Source organism: Cucurbita maxima, unplaced genomic scaffold (genome assembly GCF_002738345.1).
Source record: "Cucurbita maxima cultivar Rimu unplaced genomic scaffold, Cmax_1.0 Cma_Scf00065, whole genome shotgun sequence".
Taxonomy (NCBI): domain Eukaryota; kingdom Viridiplantae; phylum Streptophyta; class Magnoliopsida; order Cucurbitales; family Cucurbitaceae; genus Cucurbita; species Cucurbita maxima.
Genome location: NW_019272081.1, coordinates 30,365 through 43,819, shown reverse-complemented (window position 1 = coordinate 43,819; position 13,455 = coordinate 30,365). Strand labels below are relative to the sequence as shown.

Below are 13,455 nucleotides of genomic sequence, written 5' to 3'. Positions count from 1 at the left end.
ACACCACAACTCTCTCAAAGAGTAGATTTACAATTTGGGATACTGACAACTATTTCCTCACAATATAATAATAATCCCTCTCAAGAATAAGATGAAAAGAAATAAACTTGTAAGCTTGGAGAGAGCAATAAACAATGGAGACTTTGAACAAATGAGGATTGAAGAATGTATGTAAGTTGTATATCTATATTAAAAATGTGGGGAAGATGAGTTTATATAGAGGAGAAAAGTGGCAAAATGTAGGAGTGAATATTGACCATTGGATTGTGTTAGGAATAATGGAAGGTGGAGATTAAAAGTAATTAAGTAAGAAAATTTTCTAAATTCATTTATTTCAAAATTTTAATATAATAGTAATATAATATAATAATAATAAAAAGTTATGTGAGTAACGGTAAAATGTAATTCAAAATTTATTATAAATATAATAATATAATAATAATAAAAATGATGTGAGTAACTACCAAAATTTTAAAATATAATAATATAATAATATAATATAGTAATAATAAAATTCGATGTGAGTAACGGTTATATTCAAATTTATATTTGTAAAAATAATTTTATTTAGAAATGTAATAATAAGAAAAACTCCACCATGTGTTACTCTTCCAATATTATAAATGTCATACTTTGATATATTTTGATTTGTCCATCATTTTGATTTTGTTGCCACATCATCACGTCGGGTATGTTGTCTCGACTCTAATTTCTTCGTTTTAGCTCTGATTTGAGTAATTGAAAAGTTGTTGTAATCGTTATTCCCGACCTTATACTGTGGACAGTTCAAAAAAACTGAAAATAGTTAATAATTAAAAGTAGGTTTGTTATCATCAAAACATCAATAATTAATTCATTGAAATTAATTAATGTGAGATCAAGGGCCAATAAGCCAACAATCTCCCCCTTTTTGATGATGACAAATCATTTAAAGAAAAATTCATAAAAACCAATAATACAACATCCATGTAATAATATCACTACATACTAATATATTATCATAAATTTCACTCAAGAGCATATTCTCCCTTATATTAATGCCTCAAGAAATTATGAAACACCAAGTAAATGATTCATAAATTATAAAATAACAAATTTAGAACATATTTTTCTTAATTTTCTCCCCCTTTGTAATCATCAAAATGAACAATTGAAAGAGAATGCATTTAATAATGACATAATGGCTCCCCCTAAAAACATGCATTCAAAAATTATAAAATTCAAGATATATCACAACGAATAATACCAAGCTCAAGCCTATTTTTGCAAAAAATTTCTTCATTCAATGGCTTGGTGAAAATATCGGCCAGTTGATTATTAGAGTTTACAAAATCAAGAATAATATGTCCATTTTGCACATGCTCTCTAATAAAATGATGTCTAATGTCAATATGTTTAGTTCTAGAATGATGAATAGGATTTTTAGTTAAATTAATAGCACTTGTATTATCACAAAATATAGGCACACTATGAAACTTTAATCCAAAATCACAAAGAGTTTGTTTCATCCAAAGAATTTGAGCACAGCAACTAGCAACCGCAATATATTCCGCTTCGGTAGTAGATAAGGCAACCGAATTTTGCTTTTTACTAAACCAAGAAACTAAGGAACTACCAAGAAATTGACAAGTTCCACTAGTACTTTTACGATCAAGTAAGCTTCCGGCAAAATCTGCATCAGAATATCCTACCAATTTAAATTCAACATTTCTAGGATACCACAATCCTAGATCAATAGTTCCAAGCAAATATTTAAATATTCTCTTAACGGCATGTAAATGAGATTCCTTAGGACAAGATTGAAATCTAGCACAAAGACATACACTAAACATAATATCGGGTCTACTAGCGGTCAAGTAAAGTAAAGATCCAATCATACCTCGATAAGCTTTAATATCCACACTTTTACCTTTTTCATCCTTGTCAAGCTTAGTGGATGTGCTCATGGGAGTTCTTGCAATCTTACCTCCATTGAACTTGAATCTTTTGAGCAAATCTTTAGTGTATTTCTCTTGATTGATGAAGATACCATTCTTGAGTTGTTTGATTTGAAGTCCAAGAAAGAAACTGAGTTCTCCCATCATACTCATCTCAAACTCACTATGCATACATTTAGAAAATTCTTCACATAAAGAAGGATTAGTAGAACCAAATATGATATCATCCACATATATTTGCACTAATAGCATATCGTTTTCTTTAATCTTAATAAAGAGTGTAGTGTCGAGTTTGCCCATTTTAAAATCATTCCCAATAAGAAAATTACTAAGTCTATCATACCAAGCTCTTGGAGCTTGTTTTAAGCCATAAAGAGCCTTTTTCAACTTATAGACATGATGAGGAAATTCTACATTTTCAAATCCGGGAGGTTGTTCTACATAAACTTCCTCCATAATATAACCATTCAAAAATGCACTTTTCACATCCATTTGATATAATACAAAATTTTTGTAAGAAGCAAAAGCAAGTAACATTCTAATAGCTTCTAATCTAGCAACGGGTGCAAAAGTTTCTTCATAATCTATGCCTTCCTCTTGACAATAACCTTGAGCTACAAGCCTAGCTTTATTTCTAATGATATTCCCATTTTCATCCATTTTATTTCTAAAAACCCATTTGGTTCCAATAATAGAAGTATTAGATGGCCTATGGACTAATTCCCAAACTTTGTTCCTTTCAAATTGATTTAGCTCTTCTTGCATGGCTAAAATCCAAAACTCATCATTTTCGGCATCCTTAAGACTTTTTGGTTCAATTTGAGAAACAAAAGCAAGATTATTAAATAAATTAATAGAAGAGCGAGTTTTCACACCTTGTTCGAGATCACCAAGAATCAAGTCCTTGGGATGAGACAAGGCATACCTCCATTCTTTTGGCATTGATGAAGAACCTTCTTCCTTTAAGCTCATCTCTTCTTTACTCGTAACAATTTCTTTGCCGTTGTCACTAACGAGTAAATCTCCAAAATTTCTTTCTAAATCATCACTACAAATAGACTCATTAGAAATATTATTGCAAGATTCATCAAATACCACATGCATAGATTCTTCAATAACTAAAGTTCTCTTATTGAAAATTCTATAAGCTTTACTAGTAGATGAATAGCCAAGAAAAATACCAATATCCGTTTTTGAATCAAACTTTCCAAGCTTTTCTTTGTTGTTCAAAATAAAACATTTACAACCAAAAACTTTGAAATACCCAACATTTGGAATTTTGTTATGCCAGAGTTCATAAGGAGTTTTATTTAATGAAGGTCTAATTAAAACTCTATTTAAAATATAACAAGCGGTATTAACGGCTTCCGCCCAAAAATATTTAGGTAAATCATACTCATTTAACATTGATCTAGCAAATTCTTGTAAAGTACGATTTTTCCTTTCAACCACACCGTTTTGTTGAGGAGTCCTTGGAGAGGAGAAGTCATGAGAAAAACCATTATCTTCACAAAATTTTTCAAAGGCAACACTGTTAAATTCTCCCCCATGGTCACTCCTAATTTTAGTAATTAAAAACCCTTTTTCATTTTGAACTCTTTTTACAAAACTAGCAAATCTTTTCAAAACATCATTCTTATGTTTTATCATCAAAACCCAAGTAAATCTTGAAAAATCATCCACTATCACAAAAGCATAATAATTTCCTCCATAACTAGCTATTTTAGAAGGGCCAAATAAGTCTATATGGAGTAGTTGAAGAGGTCTAGTAGTAGAAATCATATTTTTAGATTTGAAAGAAGACTTAGTTTGCTTACCCATTTGACAAGCGTCACAAATTTTATCTTTTTCAAATTTAAGTTGAGGGAGACCTCTCACTAATGAATTTTTTGAAATATTTGAAATCAAGTACATACTAGCATGTCCTAGTCTTCTATGCCATAGCCAAGAGTTATCAAGCAAAACCGAAAGACATTTATCATTTGTAGGACAATCATTCAAATCAATAGTATACACATTATCGTCTCTATTTCCTACAAACAAAACTTTTCTATCACTAGCATTTTCAATTATGCAATTATTCTTATCAAATACAACTCTAAAACCTTTATCACATAATTGACTAATGCTAAGTAAGTCATGCTTTAAACCATCAACTAACAATACATTTTTAATGAGAGTACAAGAGTCATTACCTATAGTACCCTTACCAATTATTTTACCCTTCTTGTTATCACCAAAGGTTACTAAGCCACCATCCTTCTTGGAAAGATTGACAAACTTGGATGGATTACCCGTCATGTGTCTTGAGCAACCACTATCCAAGTACCACTTATTTTTCTTGGAGGCTTTCAAACAAACCTAAAAACAAAGATATTCAAAATTGACCTTTTGGTACCCATACTTGTTTGGGTCCTAGAAAGTTAGTATTCACAAATTTAGGAATCCATTTCATATTTGCATTCATATTAAAGACATTGTATTTAGATAAGTAACAAGAATAATCTTTATGTCCAAACTTACCACACGAGAAACAAACGACATTATGCAAGAATTTATTTCTTGGACTAAATTTGTGTATTCTATTTTTATTCGAAAAATTATTTTCTAAAACATTGTTAAACTTTGTATTTTGAGAAACTTTTCTTCCTAAATGAATATTTTGAGAATTTTTCAATTTAAAGCACTTAGGTCTAATATGACCTTCAACACCACAATAATGACATATAGGCACAAATCTAGATTTATCATACTTAGATACAAATTTACATGTGTTAGATTTAGGCAAGATAGGGGATGCTTTAACAAAGATTGTTTTAGAACTTGAAGGTGTAGAACATTCATCAATATAGCCTAATCCTCTTTTATCACCATATGACTTACCTCCTTCAAGTATTTTATCTAATTTTTGAGCACCTATTGTTAACATTTTAATAGATTCCTTAGCCCTACCAAGTTCTTGCAAATTATTTGATTCATTCTCTTTGAGCAATTTAATTAATTTATCTTTTTCACCACAATCATGCTCAAGAGTCTTGACTTTATCAATTAATGCATTTTTCTCATCACAATCAAATACATGCTTTTCACAAGGTACATCAATTTTAACAATATTATGATCCTTCTCCTTCAAGCAAGAAATTTCATTTAGCAAAGACTTATTTTCAATAATTGAAGTCTTATATTTCTTTTTAAGCACAACATACTTTGAACTAAGTTTTTCTAAATCAATTGTCATCTCATCAACAAGTTTAAATAATTCATGATAAGAAAGAGATTCAAGAGTTACCTCATCTTCTTGTTCATCTTCTTGTTCATCCTCTTTGTCACTATGAGCCATGAAGCAAAAATTTGCAACTTCTTCATCACTTCCACTTGCACTTTCATCACTATCATCCCAAGTAGCCTTCATTGCTTTCTTCTTGGATTTCTTAGATGATTTGAGGAGAGGACAATCCGTTCTTATATGACCCGGCTTTTTACATTCATAACATATTACCTCATCGTTTTTGCTCTTTTCACCTTTTGACTCTTTTTGATTTGTGAAATGTTTTTTTAATTGTTTCTTCCTTTTAATAAAATTTTTATACTTACGTGTGAAGTAGGCGACATCATCTTCATCAAGGACGTCCTCATCTTCAGAGTCAACTTTGATGGATTTTAGGGCTATACTTTTCTTCTTTTTGGATTCTTCTTCCATGTGCCCGTTCATGGTAATCTCATGTGTCATGAGAGAACCAATGAGTTCATCCAAAGGAAGCTTTGTGAGATCCTTTGCTTCTTGAATCGCCGTCACTTTTGCCTCCCAACTTTTAGGCAGAGACCTAAGAATTTTTCTTACATTTTCGGAGGTAGAATATACTTTTCCAAGATTTTTCAAAGCATTTAAAATATTAGTAAATCTAGTAAACATATCACCAATAGGTTCATTTTCCTCCATTTTAAATAGTTCATAATTATGAACTAACATGCTAATTTTTGTTTCTTTAACTTGATTGGTTCCCTCATGAGTTACTTCAAGAGTTTTCCAAATTTCATATGCCGAAGAACACATACATACTCTATTAAATTCATCATTACTTAAGGCACAATACAGACAATTGATAGCACTAGCATTCAAAGAACATTTTTTCATATCATGCTCATCAAATTCATTTTCTAATTTAGGCACCTCAATATTATTAACAATTTTTATTGGAATGTAAGGACCATTACTAACATTTAACCACAATTGATAATCAACGGATTGCAAATAAATTTTCATCCTAGCTTTCCAACATGTATAATTTGTTCCATCAAAATAAGGTGGCCTAGAAGTTGATTGTCCTTCACTAAAACCATTTTTAACACGTAGGTTTGCCATAAGCTCGAACAATAAAGTTTAGATAAAAAATCTATAGGAGCAACCTGCTCTGATACCAATTGTTGGATCGGTATGGCAACCCTAGAGGGGGGGTGAATAGGGTTTTAACGATAAAAGTGTTTAAACTTGATTAATTTTTCTAATGATAAAACTTTTTACAAATAAGTAGAAGATGATAATTACTAAAACAAAATAATTCAAGTCAAAACAATAATCAAGTAGAACATGCAATAAACATAATAATAATCTTGAAATTAAATAGGAAAGAGTTAGAGAAAATGACACCGTAGTTTTATAGTGGTTCGGTCAAACTCGACCTACTCCACTCCCCAAGCGCCTCTTGGGAATTTGAATAAAGAACTTTTCCGACTCTTTCCACGGATCAGAGCCAAACCGGTACACCGCTCTTTTTACGAGTTCAAGAGCAAACTCAATCCTTTCAACGACGCAGGATCAAACCGATACAAGTATTTGAGTTTGATAATAACACACCACAACTCTCTCAAAGAGTAGATTTACAATTTGGGATACTGACAACTATTTCCTCACAATATAATAATAATCCCTCTCAAGAATAAGATGAAAAGAAATAAACTTGTAAGCTTGGAGAGAGCAATAAACAATGGAGACTTTGAACAAATGAGGATTGAAGAATGTATGTAAGTTGTATATTTTAAAAATGTGGGGAAGATGAGTTTATATAGAGGAGAAAAGTGGCAAAATGTAGGATTGAATATTGACCATTGGATTGTGTTAGGAATAATGGAAGGTGGAGATTAAAAGTAATTAAGTAAGAAAATTTTCTAAATTCATTTATTTCAAAATTTTAATATAATAGTAATATAATATAATAATAATAAAAAGTTATGTGAGTAACGGTAAAATGTAATTCAAAATTTATTATAAATATAATAATATAATAATAATAAAAATGATGTGAGTAACTACCAAAATTTTAAAATATAATAATATAATAATATAATATAGTAATAATAAAATTCGATGTGAGTAACGGTTATATTCAAATTTATATTTGTAAAAATAATTTTATTTAGAAATGTAATAATAAGAAAAACTCCACCATGTGTTACTCTTCCAATATTATAAATGTCATACTTTGATATATTTTGATTTGTCCATCATTTTGATTTTGTTGCCACATCATCACGTCGGGTATGTTGTCTCGACTCTAATTTCTTCGTTTTAGCTCTGATTTGAGTAATTGAAAAGTTGTTGTAATCGTTATTCCCGACCTTATACTGTGGACAGTTCAAAAAAACTGAAAATAGTTAATAATTAAAAGTAGGTTTGTTATCATCAAAACATCAATAATTAATTCATTGAAATTAATTAATGTGAGATCAAGGGCCAATAAGCCAACAGGTTTGTTATCATCAAAACATCAATAATTAATTCATTGAAATTAATTAATGTGAGATCAAGGGCCAATAAGCCAACATCGTTTTCCAAAACCTTCTTTTAAAACCGAGGCTAGAGACTTGATCATACGTCGCTTGGCCGTAGGCGACGCAAGTACAAATTGGCTTAGCTCACTTGTCGTTGGAAAGTGAGTGCCACACAATCGCTAGTCCGCTGCCTTTAAAAGTGCGATTGTGTCAAGTGGTATTAGAGCTTTGTTAGCTCCGTGACACAGTAAAGACCGAAACCATGTCGGTGACAAAGTCGACACCCAAAGCACAAGCCGACCGGCTTACGCTAATAGAGGAGGAAATGTTGTTCCTCAAAGAAGTCCCTGACACCCTCTGCTTCCTGGAAGCACGGGTGACCGAATTGAGTGAGAAAGTCGTAGCAATCGACGCAATGGACAACCGCCTGGATGGGTTGCCAATCGCAGAATTGATGTTTCGAGTGACCTCGCTCGAAGAAAGAGTTGCTCCTACGAGCAGCCCAAAACTGTCTGGTTGTCCGGATAGCTCTGTCGCGCACAAGGAGGGACGTGGCGAAGAGTTCGACGTGCTACAAAATACAATGATGAGCTTGTTCAATGGATTAGCTGATGAGTTTAGAACAACAATCGACGACATCCAAGAAAGGATGGCCTCCATGGGCACTCGAATTGAAGTGACCATGAAAGCCGTGGAGAACGTCACGGCTGGACAAACTAATGCACGGTCCAACAAACTAAGATTCCCAGATCCTAGAGCCTTTAAAGGGAATCGGGACGCCAAAGAGTTGGAAAACTTCATCTTTGATGTCGAACAGTACTTCAAAGCCACAACGGCTTGTACTGACGACAAGAAGGTGACCGTAGCCTCGATGTATCTCATAGACGACGCCAAACTGTGGTGGCGTACGAAGGTGCAAGACATCGAGGATGGATTGTGCACCATTGACTCGTGGGAGGACCTTAAGAAAGAGTTGAGGGATCAGTTCCTCCTCGAAAACGCAGGACATTTAGCAATGGAAAAACTAGTAGCCCTGAAACACACTGGAGGCATACGAGACCATGTCAGACAGTTCTCAACCCTGATGCTAGATATCAGGGGCACATCAGAGAAGGACAAGGTGTTCTTCTTTATAAATGGGTTACAGTCGTGGGCCAAAACAAAGCTACACGAGAACAAGGTCCAAACCCTAGCTGCCGCAATGGCCTGTGCCGAGAGACTCCTAGACTATGGGAACGAAGCGGGATCCCAAAGAAGAATAACACCAGCCCCAAACACTAGGGGCAAGCCATACAAACCACCAAGTCATCGAAATGGAAGCCCTAACAGGCCGAACGGAGGTAACGACAGACCAAGCGGATGGACGGATAGACCTCCTCAGAACAACCAAACGGGGACATCTCGAGGACCTTACCATCAAAGGAACCACCTGACGACGCCTTTACAATGCATGTTGTGTAAAGGTCCCCACAAAGTATCTTACTTTCCTCATCGGGCCTCTCTCACTGCGCTCCAAGTGTCCATTCAAGAGAGCAATGACGCAAGGGTTGAGACTATGCTTGACAAGAAGGAAGATCAAGACAATCCCCGAATGGGCGCGCTTAAATTCTTGTCAGCCCTCCAACGGAAGGTCGAACCGAAGGAGATAGTAGAGAAAGGGCTCATGTTCGTAGATGCGACAATAAATTCCCAACCGAATAGGAGCACTCTGATAGATTCAGAAGCGACCCATAACTTCATCGCCGATCAAGAAGCCCGAAGATTAGGACTCACTATAGGAAAGGACCCGGGAAAAATGAAAGCTATCAACTCTGAGGCCTTGCCTATTGTGGGAGTTTCCAAAAGAGTCCCCTTTAAAATAGGGGATTGGACAGGAGAGCTAGATCTTGTCGTAGCTCGCATGGACGACTTTGACGTGGTACTTGGGATGGAGTTCCTCCTAGAACACAAAGTTATCCCAATGCCGCTGGCAAAATGTTTAGTGATCACCGACTGCAACCCCACAGTAATACCTGCAAGCATCAAGCAACCAGGTAATCTTCGAATGATCTCGGCCATACAATTGAAAAGGGGACTCGCACGAGAGGAACCTACATTTATGGCCATACCATTGATGGAAGTAATAACCACCGAAGAAACTGTCCCAAATGAAATCAATGAGGTACTAAACAACTATGCTGACATAATTCCAGAGAGCTTACCCCAAACATTACCACCTCGTCGAGGCATTGATCACGAAATCGAACTCATCCCCAGAGTTAAACCGCCAGCGAAGAACGCATACCGGATGGCTCCGCCCGAGCTAGCCGAATTAAGGAAACAACTGGATGAGTTGTTGAAGGCGGGATTCATCTGCCCGGCAAAGGCACCTTACGGAGCCCCCGTACTGTTCCAGAAGAAGAAGGATGGGACGTTGCGTCTGTGCATAGACTATAGAGCCTTAAACAAGGTGACGGTATGCAACAAATATCCACTGCCGATAATATCCGACTTGTTCGACCAACTTCACGGGGCCAAGTACTTCACGAAGTTGGACTTACGATCAGGGTATTACCAAGTACGTATTGCCGAAGGGGACGAGCCCAAGACGACGTGCGTAACAAGATATGGGGCCTTCGAATTCCTAGTAATGCCCTTTGGCTTGACAAACGCTCCAGCTACTTTCTGCACGTTGATGAACCAAGTTTTCTACGAATACTTGGATCAGTTTGTCATAATATACCTCGACGACATAGTGGTTTACAGCACAACCCTAGAGGAACACAAAGTGCACTTGAAGCTTGTGTTCGACAAGCTACGACAAAACCAACTGTATGTCAAGAAAGAGAAATGTGCATTCGCACAAACATGCATCAACTTCCTTGGACATGTCGTCAAATGTGGACAGATTAGTATGGATAGCGATAAGATAAAAGCTATCCAAGAATGGAAGGTTCCTACTTTCGTATCCGATTTGCGGTCCTTCTTAGGATTAGCCAACTACTATAGGCGATTCGTCGAAGGGTTTTCACGACGAGCCGCCCCATTGACAGAGCTGTTGAAGAAAGACCACACTTGGTCGTGGTCAAATGATTGTCAAATGGCCTTTGAAGATCTGAAAACAACCATGATGAGGGGTCCTGTCCTCGGATTGGTAGATGTTACAAAGCTATTTGAAATAGAAACAGACGCTTCCGACTTTGCCCTAGGTGGGGTCCTTATTCAGGAAGGCCACCCCATCGCTTTCGAAAGTCGAAAGCTCAATGACGCCGAACGTAGATACACTGTCTCCGAAAAAGAAATGCTGGCAGTAGTCCATTGCCTCCGAGTCTGGAGACAATATCTCTTGGGATCACAGTTCGTAGTGAAGACGGATAACAGCGCCATTTTGCACTTCTTTGATCAACCAAAATTGACGGAAAAACAAGCCCGGTGGCAGGAGTCGTTGGCTGAATTCGACTTCAAGTTCGAACACAAAGCAGGGAAGAGTAATCAAGCAGCCGACGCACTGAGTCGGAAGGGCGAACATGCGGCCCTGTGCATGTTAGCCCATATTCACTCAAGTAAGATCGATGGATCGATGTGCGACATCATCAAGGAACATTTACATAAAGACCCATCGGCCAAAGCCGTCGTCGAACTAGCTAAAGCTGGGAAAACACGACAGTTTTGGGTTGAGGGAGACCTTCTGATGACAAACGGAAACAGATTGTATGTCCCAAGAACGGGAGAACTGAGGAAGAAGCTCATTCAGGAATGTCATGATACCTTATTGGCCGGACATCCTGGGTGGCAAAGAACATACGCTCTAATAAAAAAAGGGTACTTCTGGCCAAACATGCGAGACGACATAATACAATACACCAAGACGTGCCTCATCTATCAACAGGACAAAGTCGAGAAAGCCAAAGTCTCAGGACTCTTGGAACCTCTACCTGTGCCGACAAGACCCTGGGAAAGTGTATCTCTGAACTTCATAACACACCTCCCAAAAGTCGGGGAATATGACGCTATCTTGGTTATCGTAGATCGATTCTCAAAATATGTGACGTTCATCCCCACTCCCAAATTATGCTCGACCGAACTCACAGCTCAACTATTTTTCAAACACATTTAAAGTTATGGGGTATTCCGTCGAGCATCATCAGTGATCGGGATGGAAGATTCATTGGGACATTCTGGACCGAGTTATTCGCCTTCTTGGGAACAACCTTAAACATCTCGAGTTACCACCCTCAAACTGATGGTCAAACAGAACGGTTCAATTGCTTGCTCGAAGAATACTTACGTCACTTCGTCGACGCTCGCCAGAAGAACTGGATACAACTGTTAGATGTCGCCCAATTTTGCTTCAATTGTCAAACCAGCTCGTCTACGGGAAAGAGTCCCTTTGAAATTGTAAGTGGACGACAACCGACCTTACCCCATATTATCGATCATCCTTATGCAGGGAAAAACCCTCAAGCTCACAACTTCACAAGAGAATGGAAGCAGACAACAGATATAGCCCGGGCATATTTAGAGAAGGCTTCCAAGCATATGAAAAAGTGGGCAGACAAGAAGCGTCGCCCCCTTCAATTCCGAGCAGGAGATCAAGTCCTCATCAAGCTGAAACCAGAACAGATCAGATTTCGCAACCGAAAGGACCAGAGACTAGTTCGAAAATATGAAGGCCCGGTTGAAGTCCTTAAAAAGATCGGGACTACCTCCTACCGAGTTGCACTACCCACATGGATGAAAATCCACCCAGTAATTCATGTGAGCAACTTGAAGCCATACCACCCTGACCCAGACGACGACCAACGAAATGCAATCACAAGACCGAGCATCGATCTGAGGCAAAAAGAAACAAAAGAAGTAGAGGAGATCCTCGCCGACAGGGTTAGGAAGATAGGACGACCTGTACGGACGATTCGTGAATTCCTTGTCAAATGGAAGAATCTCCCTACAGAGGAAACCAGCTCGGAACGCGCCGAAGACCTGAACTCCGCCGCCACCCACATCGCTAGGTTTGAAAGTAGTCGGTTGATGGGGTCGTCAACCAATTAAGTGGGGGAGGATGTCACGGTCATGCTCGCCCAGGGCGTGTTGCCCATGGCCGCATGCCTATGGCAAGCCAAACCCTTGTCATGTCTTTTCATTCTAGTGTTTTTACTTTTGTAGTTCTAGGGCGTATGACGCCTCAAAAATATCATGTCTAGGCCTGCCAGACATGAAATGCCTCAGAATGTACTATAGGGGGATATGACTAGTTGTCAACTTCTCCCTACCAAAGGTTATATATGCTAAGTCGTTGTTATCTCTCTCTTGCTTGCTTATATAACGTCTCTTTCAAAAATCTCTCTTTCTAAAATCTCTCTCTACCCTCGTTTTCCAAAACCTTCTTTTAAAATCGAGGCTAGAGGCTTGATCATACGTCGCTTGGCCGTAGGCGACGCAAGTACAAATTGGCTTAGCTCACTTGTCGTTGGAAAGTGAGTGCCGCACAATCGCTAGTCCGCTGCCTTTAAAAGTGCGATTGTGTCACCCCGCATGCGTTAAATCTGATTTTGTGCGCATGCTATGTTGGGTGCGATCATACCAGCACTAATGCACCGGATCCCATCAGAACTCTGCTGTGAAGCGTGCTTCGGCGAGAGTAGTACTAAGTTGGGTGACCACTTGGAAAGTCCTTGTGTTGCACCCCTTTTTTTATTTCAATTTCTCCCACTTCTTTTCTTCCTTTTTTTATTTCAATTTCTCCCACTTCTTTTCTTCCTTTTTTTATTTC

General features: G+C 37.3%; 1 non-coding gene across 1 annotated transcript; it reads left to right on the top strand.

Annotated features, from left to right (window-relative positions):
* Positions 1-13,252: 13,252 nt before the first annotated feature.
* On the top strand, positions 13,253-13,371 carry LOC111472128. The gene has a single exon (XR_002715347.1). It is a non-coding gene; the product is annotated as a 5S ribosomal RNA (ribosomal RNA).
* The last annotated feature ends 84 nt before the right edge of the window (positions 13,372-13,455 follow it).